The following is a 27,782-nucleotide window of genomic DNA, read 5'->3' as shown; positions in this document are numbered from 1 at the left end:
ATCTATTTGGGTCATCTCCCTTTTCTTTTTGAGAAGCCTGGCTAGAGCTTTATCAATTTTGTTTATTTTTTCAAAAAACCAACTCTTGGTTTCGTTGATCTGCTCTACAGCTTTTTTAGATTCTATATTGTTTATTTCTGCTCTGATCTTTATTATTTCTCTTCTTCTGCTGGGTTTGGGGTGTCTTTGCTTTTCTGCTTCTATTTCCTTTAGGTGTGCTGTTAGATTTTGTATTTGGAATTATTCTTGTTTCTTGAGATAGGCCTGGATTGCAATGTATTTTCCTCTCAGGACTGCCTTTGCTGCATCCCAAAGCGTTTGGATTCTTGTATTTTCACTTTCTTTTGTTTCCATATATTTTAAAATTTCTTCTCTAATGCATGGTTGACCCATTCATTCTTTAGTAGGGTGTTCTTTAACCTCCATGCTTTTGGAGGTTTTCCAGACTTTTTCCTGTGGTTGATTTCAAGCTTCACAGCATTGTGGTCTGAAAGTATGCATGGTACTATCTCATTTCTTGTATACTTATGAAGGGCTGTTTTGTGATCCAGTATGTGATCTATCTTGGAGAACGTTCCATGTGCACTCGAGAAGAAAGTATATTCTGTTGCTTTGGGATGCAGAGTTCTAAATATATCTGTCAAGTCCGTCTGATCCAATGTGTCATTCAGGGCCCTTGTTCCTTTATTGACCATGTGTCTAGATGATCTATCCATTGTTGTAAGTGGGGTATTAAAGTCCCCTGCAATTACCACATTCTTATCAATAAGGTTGCTCATGTTTGTTATTAATTGTTTTACACATTTGGGGGTCTCTGTATTCGGACATAGAGATTTACAATTGTTAGCTCTTCCTGATGGATAGACCCTGTAATTACTATATAATGCCCTTCTTCATCTCTTGTTACAACTTTTAATTTAAAGTCTAGTTTGTCTGATATAAGTATGGCTACTACAGCTTTCTTTTGACTTCCAGTAGCATGATAGATACTTCTCCATCCCCTCACTTTCAATCTGAAGGTGTCCTCAGGTCTAAAATGAATCTCTTGTCGACAGCAAATAGATAGGTCTTGTTTTTTTTTTTTTTATCCATTCTGATACCCTATGTCTTTTGGTTGGGGCATTTAGTCCATTTACATTCAGTATTATTATTGAAAGATATGGGTTTAGAGACATTATGATGTCTGTAGGTTTCAAGCTTGTAGTGATGTCTCTGGTACATTGTGGTACTTGCAACATTTCACTCACAGAATCCCCTGTAGGATCTCTTGTAGGGCTTGTTTAGTGGTGATGAATTCCTTCAGTTTTTGTTTGTTTGGGAAGACCTTTATCTCTCCTTCTATTCTGAATGACAGACTTGCTGGATAAAGGCTTCTCGGTTGCATATTTTTTCTGTTCATCACATTGAAGATTCCCTGCCATTCCTTTGTGGCCTGCCAGGTTTCAGTAGATAGGCCTGCGACTACTCTTATGTGTCTACCTTTGTAAGTTAGAGCCTGTTTATCCCTATGTACTTTCAGAATTTTCTCTTTATCCATGTATTTTGCCAGTTTCACTATGATATGTTGTGCAGAAGATTGATTCAAGTTATGTCTGAAGGGAGTTCTCTGTGCCTCTTGGATTTCAATGCCTTTTTCCTTCCCCAGATCAGGGAAGTTCTCAGCTATGATTTTTTCAAGTACACCTTCAGCCCTTTTCTCTCTCTCTTCTAGAATTCCTATGATATGGATATTGTTCCGTTTGATTGCATCACTTAGTTTCCTAATTCTCCCCTCATACTCCTGGATTTTCTTTATCTGTCTTTTCTCAGCTTCCTCTTTTTCCATAGTTTTATCTTCTAATTCACTTATTCTCTCCTCTGCCTCTTCAAATCATGCTATGGCTACCTCCATTTTATTTTGCACCTCATTTATAGCATTTTTAAGCTCCTCATGACTATTTCTTAGTCCCTTGATCTCTGTAGCAATAGATTCTCTGCTGTCCTCTATGCTTTTTTCAAGCCCAGAGATAATTTTTATGACTATTATTCTAAATTCTTGTTCTGTTATATTGCTTAAATCTTTTTTGAGCAATTCGTTAGCTGTTGCTACTTCCTGGAGTTTCTTTTGGGTACTCTGTCGCTACTTCTTCCATTTCCTTTTGGGTAGTCCCTGTGTAGCTCCAAACTGCAGGGCACTTCCCCTGTGCTGTTGGGAGAAAGTTGTGTTGGTAGGAGTGGCCACAGTCAGACCCAATGTCTGCCCCCAGCCCACCACTGGGGCCAGAGCCAGACTGGTGTGTACCTTATCTTCTGCTCACCCAGACACAGGATTCACTGTGGAGTGGTGTGGCCCCTGTCTGGACTACTTGCACACTGCCAGGCTTGTGGTGCTGCTTCAATGGGATCTGGCCAAGGGCGTATTAGCTGGGGTGGGTTTGCAAGGTGCACAGGGGTGGGAGGGGTAGGCTTAGCTCGCTTTGCTGTGGGTGGTCCCCTGTGTGAGGGGCTCTGCAGCACCAGATGAGAGGCAGGCCTGTCGGAGGGTTGGATCCTCAGAAGCACAGAGTTGGACATTTGCATGGTGCAAACAAGTTCAGTGACGGGAACTGGTTCCCTTTGGAATTTCAACTGGGGAATGGGAGAAGGAAATGGTGCTTGCCAGAGCCTTTGTTCCCCCTCCGAGCTGAGCTCTGTCTTCCAGGGCTCAACAACTCTCCCTCCCAGTGTCCTCTTGCCCTCCCTGATCTCTGAGAGCAGAGCTGTTGACTTTTAACATTCCAGATGTTATGTCCTGCTGGATGTCAGAACTCATGGGATCCAGCCCACTGGCTTTTGCAAGCCAGACTTCAGGGTCTCTGCCTTGTCAGGCGGGCTGCCCCTCCACCAACCTGGCTCCCTCCCATCAGTTCGTGTAGCATGCAGTGCCTCTCCACCCTTCCTACCTTCTTCCATGGGCTTCTTGTCTATGCTTCGCTCTGGAGAGTCCACTCTGCTAGTCTTCTGGTGGTTTTCTGGGTTATTTAGGCAGATGTGGGTGGAATCTAAGTGATCAGCAGGATGAGGTGAGCCCAGTCTTCCTATGCTGCCATCTGCCCCTGACCCCAGGTAAGATCTTTCTACAATAGCCTGAAAGCAGACCTCCAATATGACTTTTCTGGATAAGCTGACATCTGAGCCCTTTCTGGACCAGATTAATAATTGCCTAGGTTTTCAATTTACCTTGTCACCAGAACCACCTGAAGGAAGATATTTCATTAAAGCTGTCTTCCATATAAGGGGGTTGTGCTAGAATCAAATTCTCTTCTAGTTGAGCTAATCTATTGTTTTTACCTTGTTTTTGTTTCACCAAGTATTGGCCATTTGTTTTTTTGTTATGCTACATAGTAATAACTTTTAGATGAGATTATGATACCATCTGTGTGTAAAACTAAGGAAATCATTAGAAGGTCTTTGGTACTTTAAACTGGAAGACAGAAAGATGCAGGGAGAAGGAGGGGCAGCAAAGGAGGAGAGGGAGAGGGGAGAGAACTGGAGGCTCTTACCGGGAAAAGGTGGAATAGATGCTGGACAGGCAATTAACACATGTCCACCACAATCATGCTCATTATAAAACATAGAAAGGAAGGGAAATTTCCCTATACTTCCCCCACCTCCTCACTAGCCTTAGGATAATCACTGCCAACAGTTTTTACTATATTCCTCCAGATGTTCTATATGCCTATATAAATACGTTAATGATAGGGGATAATTTTTAAGTGAGATCATTTATGCATGTTGTTATACAATCTTTTGTGAAACTTCATATATCTTGGTTATATTACTACCTTACTAGTATAGCGCTACTTTATCTTATTTAATGTCTTATTTAATGTATTGTATTCTGAAGAACAAATGTAGCCTAATGTATTTAAGCAGTGCTAGGCACAGTGTTGAATAATACAGATGAGTGATGACAATCCAGTGCGAGCTTGGGGAGAGCCACATGCCCCCTCAGCCAGGGAAATGTCAGTATTGTCATGTCAGTGGAAGGACAGGGCTCGGCTCACATCATGTAGGCCATGGTTTGCTGCCCTCTGATGAATCAAACTCCACGGATGTGTCAGTGAAACCTCATTACCAGGGGTGTGTTAATGAGCAGCCAAAGCTGCTACTGTTGAAGAGCTCAAAAAAATTACAAAGATGTCACTGGCAGAAGCTCAATCCCTTTCATGGATGTCATCCCCCTGTAAGAGATCTGAAAGGATGGAAATGTTATGATCATTATTACTGTGCTAATAGCAGAACAATAAAAGGAAAAAAAAAATTACCCACCAAAGATTCTTGCAACTCAGAATGGTGCTGGAAGGACACTGTGGCCTTATCCCTTGAAAACTACTGCTGAAAGTCAAACGCCAAAGCTTGTTGAGAGAGAAATAAAGAATCAATTATTAATGCAGCCCCATCCTTGTTTGTGATTTTCACAGAGAACCAGATCTTTTAATCAAGGGCTGTAGGACGTGAGAGGGTAGGGGAACAGTGGTAAACAAAGATCAAAAACTATTGTATTCGTTTGCCACATATGTGCATTCATAGCTCAGCAGAAATAATGTGCACAGACTGATGGGATTATAAAATGGAAACAAACAAGAGAGACTATCCTTGTAGATGAGGCAGTATCCAAGCTGTCTCTATGGGTTGTTTGACTAAATGTGTAAATACATTTCCAATTTGTGGTCCTGTCCCCCTTTTCTAAGTAACTTCCTCACAACTATTTCAGGACAATAGGGAGATTGAAGGACATCCAGATTAGGGCTTCTCAACCTCAGCACGGCTGGCAGTTTGGACCAGTAAATTCTTTGTTACAGTGTTGTCTTGTGCACTGCAGGAAGCTTAGCAGCATCCCTGGCTTCTACACACCAGATGCATCTTCCTTATTGTGATGAGGATAAAAATCTGTAGATGTTGCTGAAGATCACTTGGCAGGGAAACAGCCCAGTTAAGGTCCAAGGAAATTGTTCTGAACACAGTGTTTGAGGTGGTCCATCACATAGAGCTTTGTTCTGGGGCAGAGGGATGAAAGCTGCTCATCACTCTCTCCTCTGGTCACCCAGTGCCACCACGTTCCATCTTACCCCATACAAACCCCCTCAAAGAACAGAAACTGGTCCATAGAAACATCCATGCACATAAGTCCAGTTGTGTAGGTCACAGTGGCATTTGGCTGAGATCCAGAATCTCCAAACATCAGAATCCTATTCTGGCACAGTCTGCTCCATGGATCCCTGCGAGCTTACAGGACATGCCAAATGAACTCTTCAGTTGGGGGTTTGGCTCCAATCTCAAAGAGTGATCTAGGTAGGGTTACTGGAAGGGCTTCTTTTACCCAGTGTAACCCTAGTCTGTTTTTTCCCTCTGTCTGGACCCAGGCCCATTGACCACTCAAAGGTGAAGACATAGGGTTCCACATAGAAGTGAGGTGAGAGAAGCAAGCAAGGCAGAGAGGGATTTTCTCCCTAAAGTTTAAGACTATCCCAATCTTCCCATTTAATTCAAGTGGAAGAAGCTCCAGAAGACTGTGCATCAGACTCTAGGAGCAGAGAGAGCACTTTCCACTCTGCTATAGTGATTTGAATAGCAGATGGTCTCCAAGAATTGCTCCCATCGACTCCTTCTGCAATACAATCTGCAATCTCTTTAGAAACCATTGTTCTGATATTATTACCATAGATTATTTGTGTCAGCTCTTAAATTTTGTATTATGAAATCATTCACTCAGCATAATGTTTTTGAGATTCACCTAGATTGTTGCATGTATTAATAGTTGATTTTTAATTTTTATTACTGAAGTAGTGTTCCATAGTATGAATGTATCACAGTTTGTTAATCCATTCCCTTAAAGTTGGCTATTTGGGTTGTTTTCCGTTTTTATTATGAAAAATGTTCTTATACAAGTCTTTTTGTAAACACAAGTTTTTATTTCATTGCCCACCAGCAATGTAGGAGTGCAAAATGTTTTAGTTTCTCTCTGTTCTAACCAACTATTTAATTTTAGCCATTCCAGCACTGTGATGTACAGTGTTGTGGAATCTCTTTGTTTTAATTTGAATATCTCTGTTGATTAAGGTTGTTAAGCACCTTTTCAAGTATCTATTTTCCATTCACATATCTTCTTTTGTGAAGTGTCTGTTCAAGCCTTTGCTCATTTTAAATTTTATTTTTAAATTATTGATTATTAGGGGGCACTTGGGTGGCTCAGTCGGTTAAGCGTCCGACTTCAGCTCAGGTCATGATCTCACGGTCCATGAGTTCGAGCCCCGTGTCGGGCTCTGTGCTGACAGCTCAGAGCCTGGAGCCTGCTTTGGATTCTGTGTCTCCCTGTCTCTCTGACCCTCCCCCATTCATGCTCTGTCTCTCTCTGTCTCAAAAATAAATAAACATTAAACAAATTTAAAAAAAATTCTAGTAAAAAAATATTGATTATTAGGAGTTCTTTACTCTGCATACAAGTCTTTTGTTAGATAATGCATTGTGAATATTTTCTCTCAGTCTATTGCTTGCCTTTTCATTTTCTTCATGGTGTCTTCTTAAGAACAGAAGTTTTAAATTTTGATGAATTCCAATTAATCAATATTTTGCATTAAGGTATAAGCCTTTTATTTTCATTCTAATGAAACTTTGCCTTAAAAAATATTATCCTTTGTTTCTTCTAGAAGATTTATAGTTTCAACCTTTATTTTTAGGCTTTTGATGCATCATGAATTAGCTTCTTTGTATAGCTTCTGAGGTAGGGATCAAAGTTCACTTTTTCTAAAGGTTTATTCAGTTTTCCAGCACTACTTATGGAAGTCTTTCCTTTACCTATTGAATTGCTTTACTACCTTATTGAAAACCAAATGAATCAAATATATGTAGATCTCTTTCTGGATTTTTTATTGCTTTATTTGTTTATCCTTATGCCAGTACCACATTGTCCTTTTTTAATATATGTTTCATGATAAGCCTTAAAATCAGACTCCTTCAAATTTGTTCTGTTCATCGAGGGTTGTTTTGGTTTTTCTAGATCCCTTTCATTTCCATATATATTTTAGGATAAACTTGTTAGTTTCTATAAATGTTCTTGCTGAGATTTTTATTTGTATTGCATCATCTCTATAAATCAATTTATTGACAGTTGATATATTAACAACATTAGGTCTTTCAATCAATGACTATTTAATATCTCCTCATTTATTTAAAATGTCTTTAACTTCTCTTAACAATGTTCCTAATTTTCACTGCTTTTACATGTTTTCTGTTAAATTTACTCCGATATATTTTCTGACATTATTGAAAATGGAGTTTTAAAATTATTTATAAGTTGTTTGCTGTAGTACATAAAAATATCCCATTTATTTTTGTATATTGATCTTATATCCTGTCATCTTACTAATTTTCTTTGATAGACTACTTAGATTTTTCTAAGGACACAATTATTTTGTTTGTGAATAAAGATAACATTACTCTCTTTTTCAATTTTTATGGCTTTTATTCATTCTCTTTGCCTTACTCAACAAGATAGAAACTTCAGTACAATGTTGAATAAGAGTGAACATCCTTGACTTGTTTCCATTCTTTTTTTTTTTTTTTAATCTAACTTCTTTTACTTGGTATATTTATTTATTTATTTATTTTTCAATATATGAAATTTATTGTCAAATTGGTTTCCATAAAACACCCAGTGCTCATCCCAAAATGTGCCCTCCACAATACCCATCAGCCACCCTCCCCTCCCTCCCACCCCCTATTAACCCTCAGTTTGTTCTCAGTTTTTAAGAGTCTCTTATGCTTTGGCTCTCTCCAACTCTAACCTCCTTTTTTTTTTCCTTCCCCTCCCCCATGGGTTTCTGTTAAGTTTCTCAAGATCCACATAAGAGTGAAAACATATGGTATCTGTCTTTCTCTGTATGGCTTATTTCACTTAGCATAACACTCTGCAGTTCCATCCACGTTGCTACAAAGGGCCATATTTCATTCTTTCTCATTGCCAGGTAGTACTCCATTGTGTATATAAACCACAATTTCTTTATCCATTCATCAGTTGATGGACATTTAGGCTCTTTCCATAATTTAGCTATTGTTGAGAGTGCTGCTATAAACATTGGGGTACGAGTGCCCCTATGCATCAGTACTCCTGTATCTGAGTATGGGTAAATTCCTAGCAGTGCTATTGCTGGGTCATAGGGTAGGTCTATTTTTAATTTTCTGAGGAACCTCCACACTGTTTTCCAGAGTGGCTGCACCAGTTTGCATTCCCACCAGCAGTGCAATGCATTCTGGCCACTCTGACTGGCGTGAAGTGATATCTCAACGTGGTTTTGATTTGTATTTCCCTGATGAGGAGCGACGTTGAGCATCTTTTCATGTGCCTGTTGGCCATCCGGATGCCTTCTTTTGAGAAGTGTCTATTCATGTTTTCTGCCCATTTCTTCACTGGGTTATTTGTTTTTTGGGTGTGGAGTTTGGTGAGCTCTTTATAGATTTTGGATACTAGCCCTTTGTCCGATATGTCATTTGCAAATATCTTTTCCCATTCCGTTGGTTGCCTTTTAGTTTTGTTGGTTCTTTCCTTTGCTGTGCAGAAGCTTTTTATCTTCATAAGGTCCCAGTAATTCACTTTTGCTTTTAATTCCCTTGCCTTTGGGGATGTGTCGAGTAAGAGATTGCTATGGCTGAGATCAGAGAGGTCTTTTCCTGCTTTCTCCTATAAGGTTTTGATGGTTTCCTGTCTCACATTCAGGTCCTTTATCCATTTTGAGTTTATTTTTGTGAATAGTGTGAGAAAGTGGTCTAGTTTCAATCTTCTGCATGTTGCTGTCCAGTTCTCCCAGCACCATTTGTTAAAGAGACTGTCTTTTTGTCCATTGGATATTCTTTCTTGCTTTGTCAAAGATGAGTTGGCCATATGTTTGTGGGTCTAGTTCTGGGGTTTCTATTCTATTCCATTGGTCTATGTGTCTGTTTTTGTGCCAATACCATGCTGTCTTGATGATGACAGCTTTGTAGTAGAGGCTAAAGTCTGGGATTGTGATGCCTCCTGCTTTGGTCTTCTTCTTCAAAATTACTTTGGCTATTTGGTGCCTTTTGTGGTTCCATACAAATTTTAGGATTGCTTGTTCTAGTTTTGAGAAGAGTGCTGGTGCAATTTTGATTGGGATTGCATTGAATGTGTAGATAGCTTTGGGTAGTATTGACATTTTGACAATATTTATTCTTCCAATCCATGAGCAGGGAATGTCTTTCCATTTCTTTATATCTTCTTCAATTTCCTTCATAAGCTTTCTATAGTTTTCAGCATACAGATCTTTTACATCTTTGGTTAGATTTATTCCTAGGTATTTTATGCTTCTTGGTGCAATTGTGAATGGCATCAGTTTCTTTATTTGTCTTTCTGTTGCTTCATTGTTAGGGTATAAGAATGCAACTGATTTCTGTACATTGATTTTGTATCCTGCAACTTTGCTGAATTCATGTATCAGTTCTAGCAGACTTTTGGTGGAGTCTATCGGATTTTCCATGTATAATATGATGTCATCTGCAAAAAGTGAAAGCTTGACTTCATCTTTGCCAATTTTGATGCCTTTGATTTCCTTTTGTTGTCTGATTGCTGATGCTAGCACTTCCAACACTATGTTAAACAACAGCAGTGAGAGTGGGCATCCCTGTCGTGTTCCTGATCTCAGGAAAAAAGCTCTCAGTTTTTCCCCATTGAGGATGATGTTAGCTGTGGGCTTTTCATAAGTTGCTTTTATGATGTTTAAGTATGTTCCTTCTATCCCGACTTTCTCAAGGGTTCTTATTAAGGAAGGGTGCTGAATTTTGTCAAAGGCCTTTTCTGCATCGGTTGACAGGATCATATGGTTCTTATCTTTTCTTTTATTAATGTGATGTATCACGTTGATTGATTTGTGAATGTTGAACCAGCCCTGCATCCCAGGAATGAATCCCACTTGATCATGGTGAATAATTCTTTTTATATGCCGTTGAATTCGATTTGCTAGTATGTTGTTGAGAATTTTTGCATCCATATTCATCAGGGATATTGGCCTGTAGTTCTATTTTTTTCCTGGGCCTCTGTCTGGTTTAGGAATCAAAGTAATACTGGCTTCATAGAATGAGTCTGGGAGTTTTCCTTCCCTTTCTATTTCTTGGAGTAGCTTGAGAAGGATAGGTATTATCTCTGCATTAAACGTCTGGTAGAACTCCCCTGGGAAGCCGTCTGGTCCTGGACTCTTATTTGTTGGGAGATTTTTGATAACCGATTCAATTTCTTCGCTGGTTATGGGTCTGTTCAAGCTTTCTATTTCCTCCTGATTGAGTTTTGGAAGGGTGTGGGTGTTTAGGAATTTGTCCATTTCTTCCAGGTTGTCCAATTTGTTGGCATATAATTTTTCATAGTATTCCCTGATAATTGCTTGTATCTCTGAGGGATTGGTTGTAATAATTCCATTTTCATTCATGATTTTATCTATTTGGGTCATCTCCCTTTTCTTTTTGAGAAGCCTGGCTGGAGGTTTGTCAATTTTGTTTATTTTTTCAAGAAACCAACTCCTGGTTTCGTTGATCTGCTCTACAGTTTTTTTAGATTCTATATTGTTTATTTCTGCTCTGATCTTTATTATTTCTCTTCTTCTGCTTGGTTTAGGCTGCCTTTGCTGTTCTGCTTCTATTTCCTTTAGGTGTGCTGTTAGATTTTGTATTTTGGATTTTTCTTGTTTCTTGAGATAGGCCTGGATTGCAATGTATTTTCCTCTCAGGACTGCCTTCGCTGCGTCCCAAAGCGTTTGGATTGTTGTATTTTCATTTTCGTTTGTTTCCATATATTTTTAAATTTCTTCTCTAATTGCCTGGTTGACCCACTCATTCTTTACTAGGGTGTTCTTTAACCTCCATGCTTTTGGAGGTTTTCCAGACTTTTTCCTGTGGTTGATTTCAAGCTTCATAGCGTTGTGGTCTGAAAGTATGCATGGTATAATTTCAATTCTTGTATACTTATGAAGGGCTGTTTTGTGACCCAGTATATGATCTATCTTGGAGAATGTTCCATGTGTGCTCGAGAAGAAAGGATACTCTGTTGCTTTGGGATGCAGAGTTCTAAATATATCTGTCAAGTCCATCTGATCCAATGTATCATTCAGGGTCCTTGTTTCTTTATTGACCGTGTGTCTAGATGATCTATCCATTTCTGTAAGTGGAGAGTTAAAGTCCCCTGCAATTACCACATTCTTATCAATAAGGTTGCTTATGTTTATGAGTAATTGTTTTATATATTTGGGGGCTCCGGTATTCGGCGCAGAGACATTTATAATTGTTAGCTCTTCCTGATGGATAGACCCTGTAATTATTATATAATGCCCTTCTTCATCTCTTGTTACAGCCTTTAATTTAAAGTCTAGTTTGTCTGATATAAGTATGGCTACTCCAGCTTTCTTTTGGCTTCCAGTAGCATGATAGATAGTTTTCCATCCCCTCACTCTTAATCTGAAGGTGTCCTTGTATCTAAAATGAGTCTCTTGTAGACAGAAAATAGATGGGTCTTGTTTTTTTATCCATTCTGATACCCTATGTCTTTTGGTTGGCGCATTTAATCCACTTACATTCAGTGTTATTATAGAAAGATACGGGTTTAGAGTCATTGTGATGTCTGTATGTTTTATGCTTGTAGTGATGTCTCTGGTACTTTGTCTCACAGGATTCCCCCTTAGGATCTCTTGTAGGGCTGGTTTAGTGGTGACAAATTCCTTCAGTTTTTGTTTGTTTGGGAAGACCTTTATCTCTCCTTCTATTCTAAATGACAGACTTGTTGGATAAAGGATTCTCGGTTGCATATTTTTTCTGTTCAGCACACTGAAGATCTCGTGCCAATCCTTTCTGGCCTGCCAAGTTTCAAAAGAGAGATCAGTCATGAGTCTTAATAGGTCTCCCTTTATATGTGAGGGCACGTTTATCCCTTTCAGAATTTTCTCTTTCAGAATTTTCTCTTTATCCTTGTATTTTGCCAGTTTCACTATGATATGTCGTGCAGAAGATCGATTCAAGTTACGTCTGAAGGGAGTTCTCTCTGCCTCTTGGATTTCAATGCCTTTTTCCTTCCCCAGTTCAGGGAAGTTCTCAGCTATTATTTCTTCGAGTACCCCTTCAGCACCGTTCCCTCTCTCTTCCTCCTCTGGAATACCAATTATGCGTATATTATTTCTTTTTAGTGTATCACTTAGTTCTCTAATTTTCCCCTCATACTCCTGGATTTTTTATCTCTCTTTTTCTCAGCTTCCTCTTTTTCCATAACTTTATCTTCTAGTTCACCTATTCTCTCCTCTGCCTCTTCAATCTGAGCCGTCGTCATTTCCATTTTGTTTTGCATTTCGTTTAAAGCGCTTTTCAGCTCCTTGTGACTGTTCCTTAGTGCCTTGATCTCTGTAGCAAGAGATTCTCTGCTGTCCTCTATACTGTTTTCAAGCCCAGCGATTAATTTTATGACTATTATTCTAAATTCACTTTCTGTTATATTATTTAAATCCTTTTTGATCAGTTCATTAGCTGTTGTTATTTCCTGGAGATTCTTATGAGGGGAATTCTTCCGTTTCATCATTTTGGATAGTCCCTGGAGTGGTGTGGACCTGCAGGGCACTTCCCCTGCGCTGTGGTGTATAACTGGAGTTGGTGGGCGGGGCCGCAGTCAGACCTCATGTCTGCTCCCAGCCCACCTCTGGGGCCACAGTCGGACTGATGTGTGCCTTCTCTTCCCCTCTCCTAGGGCCTGGATTCACTGTGGGGTGGCGTGGCCCATCTGGGCTACTTGCACACTGCCAGGCTTGTGGTGCTGGGTATTAGCTGGGGTGGGTAGGCAAGGTGCACAGGTTGAGGAGGGGCAGGATTAGCTCTCTTCTCCTTAGGTGATCCACTTCAGGAGGGGCCCTGTGGCAGTGGGAGGGAGTCAGATCTGCTGCTGGAGGTTTGTCTCCGCAGAAGCACAGCTTTTGGTGTTTGCGTGGAGCAAGCAAGTTCCCTGGCAGGAACTGGTTCCCTTTGGGATTTTGGCTGGGAGTTGGGCGAGGGAGATGGCATTGGCGAGCGCCTTTGTTCCCCGCAAAATTGAGCTCTGTCGTCGCGGGGCTCAGCAACTCTCCCTCCCTTCGTCCTCTAGCCTTCCTGATTTCTGAGCAGAGCTGTTAACTTATGACCTCCCAGATGCTAAGTCCCGCTTGCTGTCGGAACACACTCCGTCCGGCCCCTCCGCTTTTGCAAGCCAGACTCGGGGGCTCTGCTTGGCCGGCAGGCAGGCTGCCCCTCCGCCCCAGCTCCCTCCCACCAGTCCGTGGAGCGCGCACCGCCTCACTGCCCTTTCTACCCTCTTCCGTGGGCCTCTCGTCTGCGCTTGGCTCCAGAGACTCCGTTCTGCTAGTCTTCTGGTGGTTTTCTGGGTTATTTAGGCAGGTGTAGGTGGAATCTAAGTGATCAGCAGGACGCGCAGTGAGCCCAGCGTCCTCCTACGCTGCCATCTTCCCTGTAACAGTTTTTTTTAAGTTTACTTATTTATTTTGAGAGAGAGAGAGAGAGAGAGAACGAGCTCTGGAGGGACAGAGAGAGAGAGGGAGGAGAGAGAATGTCAAGTAGCTCCACACTGTCAGCATGGAACCTGATGCAGAGGTTGAACACACAAACCGTGAAATCATGACCTGAGCTGAAATCAAGAAACGGTCACTTAACTGAGCCATCCAGGCATTTCATCTAACAGTTTTTTTTATTGAGAATCTTTAGAGTTTTCTATATACAGTATCATGTCATCTGCAAATAGTGGAAGTTTTACTTCTTCCCTTCCAATGTGGATGCCTTTTATTTCTTTTTCTTGCTTAATTTCTCTGACTAGGATTACTAATACTATGTTGAATAAAATTGTTGAAAGTGGACATCCTTGTGTTGTTATTGATTTTAGAGATCCTTAGGTTTCCTTTAAAGTTGGGAACAAGGTTTCAATTTTTCACTACTGAATATGTGTTACTTGTGGTCTTATCATATATGACCTTTATTATGTTGAGATACATTCTCTCTAAACTCACTTTGTTGAGAGTTTTTATCACCAATGCAGAGGTAATAGCTTGAGAAGCACTTGGGCCATGCATGAGGGATATTTGTTGATTAGTCTCAGAAAGTATATTAGAGGGACAGGGATCTATTGAAGGTCACTCTGGGGACAGAGGCTCTGGTGGGTGCCATTTTATTTTTACTCCCTTTCTTCCTTTCTAGTCCTAAAGTGGCTAGTGCCATTTTTGGGCCTCTCAATCTTCCTCACTAGTTCTGCTCAACCCACTGCTGGGTTGAGCCCTTGTGGCCTTGCCCTACCAGGCCTAGCCCAGAGCTTGCCCACTGGGGACTCCACCCATCAGATCTGGTGAGCAGATTTGCCCTGGCCCAGTGCTCATTCACTGCTTCCCCTGCCCCACCAGACCCAAAATGTGCATGCATCCCCACACAAGTAGGTAGGGGGTTTGAATGCCTTGAAATGCTGGGTAGGGGGGCTTGCATCCTTGGGTCCCATGAGACTAAAATAATTAGAGAGATAGAGCTTGGCAGTGTACCACCCCCAGAGCACTGTACAGATACCAATTAAAATACATCCCCAACCTTCCAGTGGACACTCATTCAGACTGGGAGAGATAGTTAGCTCATCTCACACCTTGAAACAAGCACAAAGTCAGAAAAAACTAAGAGACACAGGAATATATTTCAAATGAAAGAATAAGGCAAAACCTTGGAAAAAGACAAAAAAATGGAGATAAGCAATATATCTGAGAAAGAGTTCAAAATAATGGTCATAAAGATGCTCACTGAACTTGGGAGAATAATGAACACAGTGAGATCTTCAGTAAAGAGATAGAAAATTTAAGAAAGTCCCAGACACTACATAGCTGGAGAATACAATAACTGAACTAAAAAATACACTACAGGGGTTTAACAGAAGACTGGATAAAGCAGAAGAATAGATCAGCAAGCTGGAAGACAGGGCAATAGAAATCACCCAGGTAGAGCAGAAAAATAGAAAAGAATTTAAAAAATGGAGTTTCCTTAAGGGAGCTTTGAGACAACACCAAGTGGAATAACATTCACATTATAGGAGTCCTAAGAGGAAAGAAGAGAGATAGAGCTATAAAACTTAAGAGTAATGGATGACAATTTCCCTAATCTGGGTAACGAAATAGACATCCAGGTCTAGGAATCCTAGAGTCAAAATAAAATGAACCCAAAGTAGATCACATCAAGACACATTTTAATTAATATGATGAAAGTTAAAGATAAAGAGAAAATCCTAAAAGCAGCAAGAAAAAAATAACTCCTTATGTACAAGTGAAACCCTATAAATCAACCAGCAGATTTCTCAGCAGAAACTACAGGCCAGAAGAGAGTGGCATAACATATTCAAAATGATGAAAGGAAAATATTTCCAATGAAGAATTTTCTACCTGACAAGCTTATCATTAACAATTGAAGGAGAGATAAAAGATTTCTAGATGAGCAAAAACTGAAGGAGCTCATCACCACTAAACTGGTCTTACAAGAAATGCTAAAGGGAGGGGCACCTGGGTGGCACACTTGGTTAAGCATCCGACTTTGGCTTGGGTCATGATTTTACAATTCGTGACTTCAAGCCCTGCTTGGGGTGAGCTCAATTCCCACTTTGGGTTCTGCACTCTCTTTTCCTCTCTGCCCCTTGTGGGATTTTCTCTTGAAAGGCCTGAGAAAATTGAAAGTTAAAAGCTTAAGTTACAGGAAACTGAAACCTAACCAAGCTTAACCAGCTTGTTCCGCTTCTGTACAATTGCTTGGCATGCCCATGTATTCCTGATCAATCATTGTTGCCTGGCACATCCGTATATTCCTGATCAACCATTGTTACTTGGCACATTCGTGTACTCCTGATCAATCATTGTTGCCTGGCACATCCGTGTATTCCTGATCAATCATTGTGATACCCGTACCCCCGGTTGTGGTCTGACCTAAAGGCAGGAACCAATCGAACACTGTTAAATGTCCAACTTTAAACACCAACCAATTGCAGCTCTGTAACTGTGAAAAATTCCTGGTTTCCCCATGACTTGTTTGTACCTGTCTATAAAAGGGGTGTAAAAACCTCTCTCAGGGCCTCTTGGCGTCACCGGCAACGGGGGCGCAGAGGTCCAGGTTCGAAGCTGCAATAAATGACCCTTGCCACTTGGCTTTGACTTACGACTCTGGTGGTCTTTTGTGGGAGGTTTCAGAACTTTGGGCATAACATTTGAAGGTCCCACCGAGATCTCCCCCGAGTCCACCAGACTTCGGGTCAACGGGTCATCTCTGATTCCGATCGGTAAGTAAGCCGGCTCTATCTTTTTCTCTCTAATCTGTGTTTCTTGTTAGGAGAACCGGTTCTGTCTGGAAGCTGGTGTGACCCTGGCGGACGCGCTATAGGGCACCCAGCCGGGGTCAGTTGGAGACATCCACTGACACGGGGGGCCTTTTTGGCCCATGAGGGGGCCTTTCTGGTCCATCGGGGGGGGCCTTTTTGGCCCATCAGGACTCTTTTCTGTGGGCCACTCACTCCCAACGCGCTTGCGAGTTAACCACTTTCACTTTCTCTACGGACTTCCAGTTTCTCTGTATAAATTAGTCCAGAGTGCTAAGAAACATCTCTAGGCGCCTGAAAAACCAGTAGGCATGCCCATTGTTACCCGTGTTCTGATGTGATGTGTGTCTGTGTGTGTGTCTGTTAAATTGACTGGAATGATTGTTGGGAGTCAGGGGCACGCGCCTGACTTACCCTATGTGTAGTCCCACGGCGTAAGCTACGGGATTCGAATGGGCTCTAACCCGATTTCCACGGTGATCCTCATATGGCTTAAAGCGGTCAAAATTTTTGATCCAAGCAGGGGGTTTATACCTGCCCGCCTATGCTAAGAGGCACCTAAGTTCCCGCGAGGGACGCGGACAGGCGAGTACGCGAGTACTTCTGTGTCAGTCTAAATGTATTGTCACCCCAGGCCCCGCCTGCAGCGGCCGCCCCACCTGTTGCCCCACTGGTTGCCCCTCAAGGGGAACTGGGGGGGGGGGGGCAAGAAGCGGCAGCTGTGCCAGAACCAGGGAGGCTACAGGCAGCAGCTGTGCCAAGCCCTACTGAAAATAAAACCAACCGTGAAGGGCCAGCCGGCCAAACTCACGGGTGCACCCAGTGTGAGCCAAGCTCTCACCTCCCCGACTCCACTGTAGCCCTACCCCTGTGGGAAACAGGACCCCCCCGATGAAACGGGCAGTCCCCGACTCCAGTATTGGCCCTTCTCCACCAGTGACCTATATAATTGAAAAACCCAAAATGCTCAATTTTCTGATAACCCTAGAGATCTTATAGCCCTCCTAGAGTGCATAATGTTCCCCCACCAGCCTACCTGGGAAGACTGCCAACAGCTTTTGCAAACCCTGTTCACCACGGAAGAAAGGGAGAGAATTCAACTTGAAGCGCGGAAGCTGGTCCCCGGGGAAGATGGTCGACCCACTGTTAACCCTGACCTCATTAATGCTGCATTTCCCCTGACTCGGCCTAATTGGGACTACAACGCGGCAGAAGGTAGGGGACGACTGCTCGTTTATCACCAGACTCTAATGGCGGGTCTCCGGGCTGCAGCACGCAAGCCCACCAATTTGGCCAAGGTGTACTTGGTAATACAAGGTAAGACAGAGAGCCCTGCCAACTTTTTAGAAAGATTAATGGAAGCCTTTAGGCAGTACACTCCCATGGACCCTGAGGCCCCTGAAAATCTGTCTTTTGTAAACCAGGCTGCCCCTGACATCAAAAAGAAACTCCAAAAAGTAGAGGATTTAGAAGAAAAACAGATCCAGGATTTACTCCGCATTGCTCAGCGGGTATATAATAATCGGGACGCTCCAGAGGATAAGCAGAAAACTCGCCCCCCTAGGCGCCCCCTAGACAAAGACCAATGCGCCTACTGTAAAGAAAAAGGACATTGGATTCGTGACTGTCCCAAAAAGAAGCAACTGCGCTCGGGGTCAGAGCCATGACAAACCAAAGCGGTCCCCATCCTATTTACCCAGAACTCAGGAATTCCTGGGGTCTGCGGGATTCTGCCGGTTGTGGATCCCAGGTTTTGCTGAAATGGCCAAACCCCTTTACGCAGTCTCTAAAAACCAACCTTCATTTGAATGGTCTGCGGAAGCTGAGCAGGCATTCCAACAGATAAAGAGAGCTCTCCTATCGGCCCCAGCTCTAGGACTGCCCAATATCTCTAAGCCCTTCCACTTATATGTAGATGAGCATAAAGGCATAGCCAAGGCAGTGCTAACCCAGCATCTAGGTCCGTGGCCCAGACCATTGGCCTATCTCTCAAAAAAAACTGGACCCTGTAGCCGCAGGATGGCCCCCTTGTCTCCGGATAATAGCGGCTACAGCCCTAATGGTTAAAGACGCCAATAAGCTGTCCCTGGGTCAAGAGTTACATGTCACCACACCCCACGCCATCGAAGGAGTACTCAAGCAGCCCCCCGATAGGTGGATGAGCAATGCTCGGATGGTCCACTATCAGGGACTCTCCTGTTAAATCCCTTGTGGACCACATACACCCCTCCCCAGACTCTAAACCCAGCCTCACTGCTACCCGACCCTGACCTGGACTCCCCGCTCCATGACGGTGCCGACATCCTAGTGCAGATCCATGGAACAAGGAAAGACCTACAGGACCGGCCATTACCTGATGCTGAGGTCACCTGGTTTACTGACAGAAGCAGCTTCGTCCATCAAGAACAGAGGTATGCAGGGGCAGCAGTGACATCTGAGACTGAAGTGATATGGGCAGAAGCTCTGCCCACAGGGACTTCTGCCCAAAGGGCAGAACTAATTACATTGACCCAAGCATTAAGAATGGGGCAGGACCGCAAAGTGACTGTATATACAGACAGCCGGTATGCCTTTGCCACGGCCCATATACATGGGACAATATACCGTGAGAGGGGACTACTCACTGCTAAAGGCAAAGACATCAAAAATAAAGATAAAATTCTGGCCCTATTGGCTGCTTTTTTGGCCCCTAAAAAACTGGCTATAGTACATTGCCCGGGTCACTAAAAAATAACTGATCCAATCTCTTGAGGAAATAACCTAACTGACCAAACTGCACGCCAAGTAGCGCAAAAACCCATCCAAGTAATACCTGCGCAGCTACCAGACCCAGGGCCCCAAGATTTACCCCCATAGACTGAATACTCAGAAGATGATCTTCTCTGGATGCGCAAGTTCCCCATGACCCAAGTTACGGACGGATGGTGGAGAGACTCCAGAGACCGCCTTATCCTTCCCGAAAAATTGGGCCATGCAATCCTGACAAAAATACTCCAGAATGCACACCCACACGCCACAGCCCAAGGCCACCAAAAAAGAGGAACCATACCAGGAGCCCACTGGGAAGTGGACTTCACCGAGGTAAAGCCCGGCAAATACGGCTATAAATACTTACTAGTGTTCGTAGACACTTTTTCAGGATGGACTGAAGCCTTTCCAACCAAGAAGAAAACGGCGCAGATAGTAGCCAAAAAGATCCTAAAAAAAAAAAAAAAATCCTGCCCAGGTATGGTTTTCCAGTCATGATAGGGTCAGACAATGGACCTGCATTCGTCTCTAAGGTAAGTCAGGGATTGGCTTCCGTACTTGGGGCAGATTGGAAATTACATTGTGCCTACTGGCCCCAAAGCTCAAGACAAGTAGAAAGAATGAATAAAACATTAAAAGAGACCCTTACTAAATTGACTATGGAGACTGGCGCTAATTGGGTAAAGTTACTCCCCTACGCTCTGTACAGGGTTCACAACTCCCCATACAAGTTGGGCTTTACACCCTATAAAATCATGTTTGGCCGACCCACACCTATCATACCTACCTCATCATACCTACCTCATTCAATTAGACCAAGATAACAGCCTCTTGTCTTCTCTCAGGGCTCTACAGCGGGTTCATGAGGCCATGTGGCCTAAACTAAAAGAACTGTATGAGACGGGGCCCCCACCCACTCCTCATCAGTATCGTCCAGGAGACTGGGTCCTCATCAAGCGACACCAGCAGGAGAACCTTAAACCCAGGTGAAAAGGACCTTATCAAATCATCCTGACGACTCCCACCGCCATCAAGGTAGATAACCTCCCCACCTGGATTCACCACACCCACGTGAAGCCTGTCGACCCGCTGTCTGACCTCATGGGACACACTGATAAAAATACTACTTGGACTGTAGACTGGAGTAAGAAAAACCCCCTCAAACTAACCTTGCGCTGTGCCTCCCCTAGACATGTTCAGAATAGTAACCCTTGTCCTACTAGCCCTCAACCTCAACCTCCTGGAGGGAGGACTAAATGCCCCCGTCGACAAACAGAAATTGTACGGAGCTCTGTATGAAAGGCCCTGTGATTGCAGAGGTGGCGTAGTTAAAACCCTTACCCTGCCACATGGTAACAGACTAGTAGCCGGCTCTGTAGAAAGGGGTGGTCACTATCAGTGAAGATACACTCAAACCCAAGACTGTGGGACCACAATTGCTCACTTAACCCAGACCTATGACATCACAGGACCCCAAAAACAGCAGTGGTTATGTGTTGACAAACCTAAGCCCCTGCCCCCCACAGCAGAATGCCCTTGCTCTACTTTCCAGGAGTCGATGCATAGCTCTTGTTATGACTCCTATCAGCAATGTATAGGGCCAGACAACTCCACTACCTACTACAGAATAACAGGGCAGCAAAAGCTAGTGATAATAATATGCAACTTCAAGCTGGCTGCCATGGCTCAGTTGGAGAAGCCGTCCGCTGGAACCCCTATGCCCATCCCTAGTTTAAACTTTGCAACTGGCAGATCCAAACGAGCTGTGGTTGTTATCCCCCTCCTGGCAAGCCTAGAAATTACAGGTGCATTAACTACCGGGACCTCGGGATTAGGAGTCTCTATACACTCCTATCTGCGACTCTCTCGGCAACTAATTAGCGATGTTGAGGCCTTGTCAGGGACAATCCAGGATCTGCAAGATCAGCTAGATTCCCTAGCAGAAGTGGTGTTACAAAATAAGAGGGTTAGATCTGCTAACCGCAGAACAAGGCGACATCTGCTTAGCCCTACGAGAAAAATGTTGCTTTTATGCCAATAAATCAGGAATAGTTCGGACCAAAATTAAATAGCTCCAAGAGGACCTCGCACGCCGAACAAAATAATAAACTTTATCAGGGACAGACTAAACACCATTCAGGTTATGGTCCTTAGACCACAGTATCAGCTCCTAGACATGGAAAGCCAGCTTGATTAGGTAACACTGTAGGACCCAAGATTGGGTCCTCAGGTACTTGAGAAAGGGGGGAATGAAAGGCCTGAGAAAATTGAAACTTAAAAGCTTAAGTTACGGGAAACTAAAACCTAACCAAGCTTAACCAGCTTGTTCCGCTTCTGTACAATTGCTTGGCATGCCCATGTATTCCTGATCAATCATTGTTGCCTGGCACATCCGTATATTCTTGATCAACCATTGTTACTTGGCACATCCGTATATTCCTGATCAACCATTGTTACTTGGCACATTCGTGTACTCCTGATCAATCATTGTTGCCTGGCACATCCGTGTATTCCTGATCAATCATTGTGATACCCGTACCCCCGGTTGTGGTCTGACCTAAAGGCAGGAACCAATCGAACACTGTTAAGTGTCCAACTTTAAACACCAACCAATTGCAGCTCTGTAACTGAAAAATTCCTGGTTTCCCCATGACTTGTTTGTACCTGTCTATAAAAGGGGTGTAAAAACCTCTCTCAGGGCCTCTTGGCGTCACCGGCAATGGGGTCGCAGAGGTCCAGGTTCGAAGCTGCAATAAATGACCCTTGCCACTTGGCTTTGACTTACGACTCTGGTGGTCTTTTGTGGGAGGTTTCAGAACTTCGGGCATAACATACTCTCTCTCTCTCTCTCTCTCTATCTTGCTCTCTGCCCCTTGTTCACTCACACTCTCTCTCTCAAAGAAATAAAAAGAAAAAGAAATGTTAAAGGGACTTCTTTAAGCTGAAAAGAAATGGCACTAATTAATAACAGAAAAAATGCAAAAATAAAAAAAATCACTGGAAATTTAAATATATAATAAAGATAGTAGATCAATCACCTATACGTAAATGTAAAAGTTAAAGGACAAAAGCAGTAAAATTAACTAAAACTACAATAATTAGTTAAGGGGTGCATAAAATAAAAAGATTTAAAAATGTTATATCAAAAATATAAAACATAGTGGGTAGGAATAAAAAAGTGAAGTTTCAGTATGTGTTTAAGTTGCGGGGCTCCTGGTGGCTCAGTTGGTTAAGCATCCGACTTTGGTTCAAGTCATGATCTTACAGTTTGTGGGTGCAAGTCCCACATCAGGCTCTGTCCTGACAGCTCAGAGCCTAGACCCTGCTTCGGATTCTCTGTCTCCCTGATCTCTGTTCCTCCCTCACTTGTGCTCTATCTCTCTCTCAAAAATAAATAAACATTAAAAGATTTTATAAAAAAATAAACTAAGTTGCTATTAGCTTAAAACAGTTTGTAATATATACATAGGGTACTATATGTGAATCTCATGGTAACCAAAGAACACAAACTCATGGTAAACATGCAAAAGAGAATGAGAAAGAAATCTAAACACATCTCTAAAGGAAGCCATCAAACCAGAAGGAAAAAGATAAAGAGAAGAACAGAAAGGAATTACAAAAACAGCCAGAAAACAATTAACAAAATGGCAATAAGTACATACCTATCAATAATTACTTTAAATGTAGATGGACTTAATTCTCCAATCAAAAGACAGAGTGTCTGAGTGGATAAAAATAACAAGACCTATCTATATGCTGCCTACAAAAGACATTTCTAAAGTAAGGATACACATAGACTGAAGGTAAAGAGATGAAGAAAGATATTACACACAGATAGAAATAAAAAGATAGTTTGTGTAGCTATCTTCCTAGAAGACAAAATAGACTTTAAAATGAAGACAGTAATAAAAGGCAAAGAAGGATATTAGGTAATAATGAAGGGCTCAATTCATCCAGAAAATTTAACATTTATAAATATATATTCACTTGAAATATAGGAAATTGACAGCAATACAATAATATTAGGGTATTTAAACACCCACTATGTCAATGGATAAATCAACCAAACAGAAAATCAATAAGCAGACATTGACCTTAAATGACACATTAGACCAGACAGAATTGACATGTATATATAGAACTTTCCCTCCAAAAGCAGAAAAATACACATTCTTCTCAAGGGCACATGGAACATTCTATAGGAAAAAATCATATGGTAGCCTATAAAACAAGTCTCAATAAATTCAATAATACTGATATCATATTAAACATCCCTGACAACAATTATGAAACTAGCAATTGGTTATAAAAAGAAAACTGGAAAAACCACAAAAATGTGGAGATTAAACAACATGCTACTGAGCAACCAATGGGTCATTGAAGAAACTGAAGAAATAAAAAGAGAGAAATGAATGAAAACAGAACTAGAACATACTGCAATCTATGGGATAAAGAAAAAGCAGTTCTAAGAAGGAAGTTCATGGCAATACAGGCATACCTCAGGAAACAAAAAATATATCAAATAAATAATCTAAGTTTACACCTAAAGGAACTAGAAAAAGAAGAACAAAGCCCAAAGTTAGTATAAGGAAGGAAACAATAAAAATCAGAGTAGAATAAATAAAAGAGAAACTAGAAAATATCAATGAAAGTAAGAGCTGGTTCTTTGAAAAAAAATAAACAAAATTGACAAATCTTTAAACTCATGAAGAAAAAAAGAGAGAGTGCTCAAATAAACAATTAGAAATGAATGATGTTACAACTGATATCACAGAAATACAAAGGATCATAAAAGACTACTACCTCCCAACAAACAAAAGACTCAGATGACTTCACTAGTGAATTCTATCATTCAAAGAATTTATGCTTCTCAAACTCTTCCAAAAAAATTGAAGAAGGGGAAATTCTTCCAAACTCATTTTATGAGGCCAGCACTTTCCCAATACCTAAACCAGACAAAAGTGACACAAGAAAAGACAATTATAGGCTAATATCCTCATGAATATAGATTAAAAAAGTCCTCAGCAAAATATTAGCAAGCCAAATTCAATAATACATTAAAAGAATCATACACCATAATCAAGTGATATTTATTCCAGGGATGCAAGGATGATTCAACATCCACAAATCTGTCAATGTGATGCACCACAGTAACAAAATGAAGAATAAAAATCATATGTTCATCTAACAGATGGGAAAAAAAGCAATTGAAAAAATTCAACATCTGTTTATGATAAAAATTTTCAACAAAGTGGATTATAGAGGGAACATGCCTCAACATAATAAAAGCTATGTATGAGAAGCCCACAGCTCACATTATAATAGTGAAAAGCTGAGATCTTTCCTTTTAAAATAAGGAACAGTACAGGGATGTTCACTATTACTACTTTTATTCAATATAATATTGGAAATTCTAGACACAGCAATTAGTCAAGGAAAAGAAACAAAAGATATTTAAATCAGAAAGGAAGAAATAAAACAGTCATTATTTGCAAATGACATGATAAAATATATAGAAAATCTTAAAGGCTCCACTAAAAACTGTTAGAACTAATAAATAAATTCAATATAGTTGCAGGATACAAAACCAATCTACAGAAATGAGTGGCATTTCTATACACTGAGAAACTATCGAAAAGAGAAATTAGGAAAACAATCCATCCCATTTACAATTGCAGCAAAAACAGTAAAATACCTAGAAATAAATTTAACTAAGGAAGTGAAAGACCCATACACTAAAAACTCTAAAACCTGTACACAGATAAAGGAAATTGAAGACCCAAATAAATGGAAAGTTATTTAGTGCTCATAGATTGGAAGAAACAATATTATTAGAATGTCCATGCTACCCAAAGCAATCTACAGATTGAATTCAGTCCCTACCAAAATACCAATGGCATTTTTCCAAACAAATAATTCTAAAATTGGTAAAATTGGTATTCACAAAACCCCTCAAATAGCCAAAGCAATCTTAGAAAAAACAGACCTAGAGGTATCATGCTCCCTGATATCAAACTATATTACAAAGCTATATTAATAAAAACATATGATATTGGTGTAAAACAGACACACAGATTGATGAAGCAGAATTGGAAGGCCAGAAATAAACCCATACATATATGGATAATTAATTGTTGACAAGGGAGACCAGAATATCCAAAGGAGAAGGCATAGTCTCTTCAATGAATTGTGGTGGGACAACTGAACAGTCACATGCAGAATAATGAAACTAGACCATTACTTACACTGGACACAAACCTTAGCTCAAATTGAATAAAATACTTGAATATAATACCTGAAAGCATAAAATTCCTGGAAGAAGACATAGGCGATAAGCTCCTTAACATTGGTCTTAATGATCTTTTTGTGGATTTGAGTCTAAATCAGGGGAAATAAAAACAAAAATAAGCAAAAGCGTTATGTCAGACTGAAATCTTTTCTCAGTGAATAAACATAATCAAAATGAAAAGGCAACCTACTGAATGGGAGAAGATACTTATTTGCAAATCACATATCCAACAAGGGGTTAATGTCCAAAATATAGAAAGAATTCATAAATCTAGGAACAAAAAGCAAGCAAATTTCTACAAAAATGGGCAGAAGACCTGCATAGGCATTTTTGAAAAAAGACATACAGATGGCTAATAGGCACATGAAAAAGTATTAAGCATCACTAATTATTAGGGAAATGCAAATCAAAATTACAATGAGATATCACCTCACACCATTTAGACTGGCTACCATTAAAAAGACAAGAAATAACAAGTGTTGTGAGAGAATGTAGAGAAAAGGGAACCCTTGAACACTGTTGGTGGGAATGTAAATTGATGCAACCATTATGGAAAACTTTATGGAGATTCCTCAAAAAGTTAAGACTAGAACTACCATAATATCCAGCTAGTCTATTTCTGTGTATATATCTGAATAAAATGAAAACATGAATTTGAAAAAATATATGTGACCTGATGTTCATTGAAACATTATTTACAATAGCCAATATATGAAAACAACCTAAATGTCTTTTGTTGGATATATGGATAAAGAAGATGTGGGATGTATATACAGTGGAATACTACTCAGACATAAAAATGAGTGAAATCTTGTCATTTGTGACAACATAGATGGATCTTGTCTGTATAACATCAGTGAAATAAGAGAAAGGCAAAGTATGATTTCTGTCATATGTGGAATCTAAAACAAAAACAGGAAACAAAGAAACAATAAAAACAAAACAAACCAAAAACAAAAATAAACTCATAAACAAAGACCAAATTGGCGGTTGTCAGAAGAGAAGGAGGTTGGGGAATGGGTGAAAAGGCAAAGGAAGTCAAATGTATGGTGATGGAAGGTAACTAGACTTTTGGATATGATCACTTTGTAATGAGTACAGATGTCAAATTATAATGTACATTTGGAACTTACATGTTATATATCGAAATTTTACTTCAATAAAAATTTCAATTATTTTTTTAATGTTTTTAACATTTATTCACTTTTTGAGAGACAAAGAGACAGAGTCTTAGGGGGGAGGGGCAGAGAGAGAGGGAGACACAGAATCTGAAACAGGCTCCAGTCTTCAAGCTGTCAGCACAGAGCCTGATGTGGGGCTTGAACCCGCAAACCGTGAGATCATGACTTGAGCCAAAGTCAGTCACTTAACCGATGGAACCACTCAGGTGCCCCCAAAAAAGTTAAATTATGATCCATCTGTGCATTGATTTCTTTGAGTTTTCACTTTTGGGGGCTCTCTAAGATTCCCAAATCCGTTGGCTTTTGTGGTTTTGTTTGTTTGCCAATTTGAGGAGTTTCTATCGATCATTTCTGTAAATATTTTTTCTATGCTGCACACTATAACATCTTCTAGGACCTAGATAACAAAAATGCTAGACCTTTTATTTTAGGTTCCTTAGACTCTATGAATTTTAAAAATCAATAAATTTTTTCTTTTGTTCAAATTGGATTCTGTTGATCTATCTTGAAGTTCACATATTCTTTCCTATCCTCTCCTTTATGCTTTTGAGCATACCCAATGTGTTTTAAAATTTCATTTATTGTATATCTTAATTCTAAAATTTCTATTTTATTATTTTGTATTTTATATACAGTATTTTATTTATGTATATTTAACATATATATGTATGTTAAATGGTATATATTATTTTTGACAGAGGCTTTCTATATTTTTGATTCATTTCAAGAGTGTTTGGCTTTACTGGTAGGATCATTATGAAAATCTTGGTCAGATAAATCCAACATTTGTGTTGGAACATTTTGGTGTGTGTGAGTTCCAACATCTCACTGATGGCATCTGTTTATTGTCTTTTCCTATGTGATTTGAGAGTTCCTTGGTTCTTCATATGCAATGTAATTTTGGGTTATATTTTGGACATTTTGAATGTTGTGTTATACCATATTAGGCCTTATGGAGAATGTTGATATTTTTGTTTTAGCAGTCAATCAACCTGATTGAGCTTAGGCTGTATATTCTGAATTGTCTTCTATGAGATGTAATCTTAGTATTAGTTCCATTTTAAAAGACTGTGCAGTCCTATTTGGATTTATCCCATATGTGCCTCACCCATTGGCAACCTGGGATGTGGGCAGTGGTCTTTATTATCAATGTCTTTGATAAGCTATTTAGGATCAGAGTCATGCGTGTATA

The sequence above is a fragment of the Panthera leo genome, chromosome E2 (genome assembly GCF_018350215.1).
Source record: "Panthera leo isolate Ple1 chromosome E2, P.leo_Ple1_pat1.1, whole genome shotgun sequence".
Taxonomy (NCBI): Eukaryota; Metazoa; Chordata; class Mammalia; order Carnivora; family Felidae; genus Panthera; species Panthera leo.
This window is presented reverse-complemented; position numbering follows the sequence as displayed.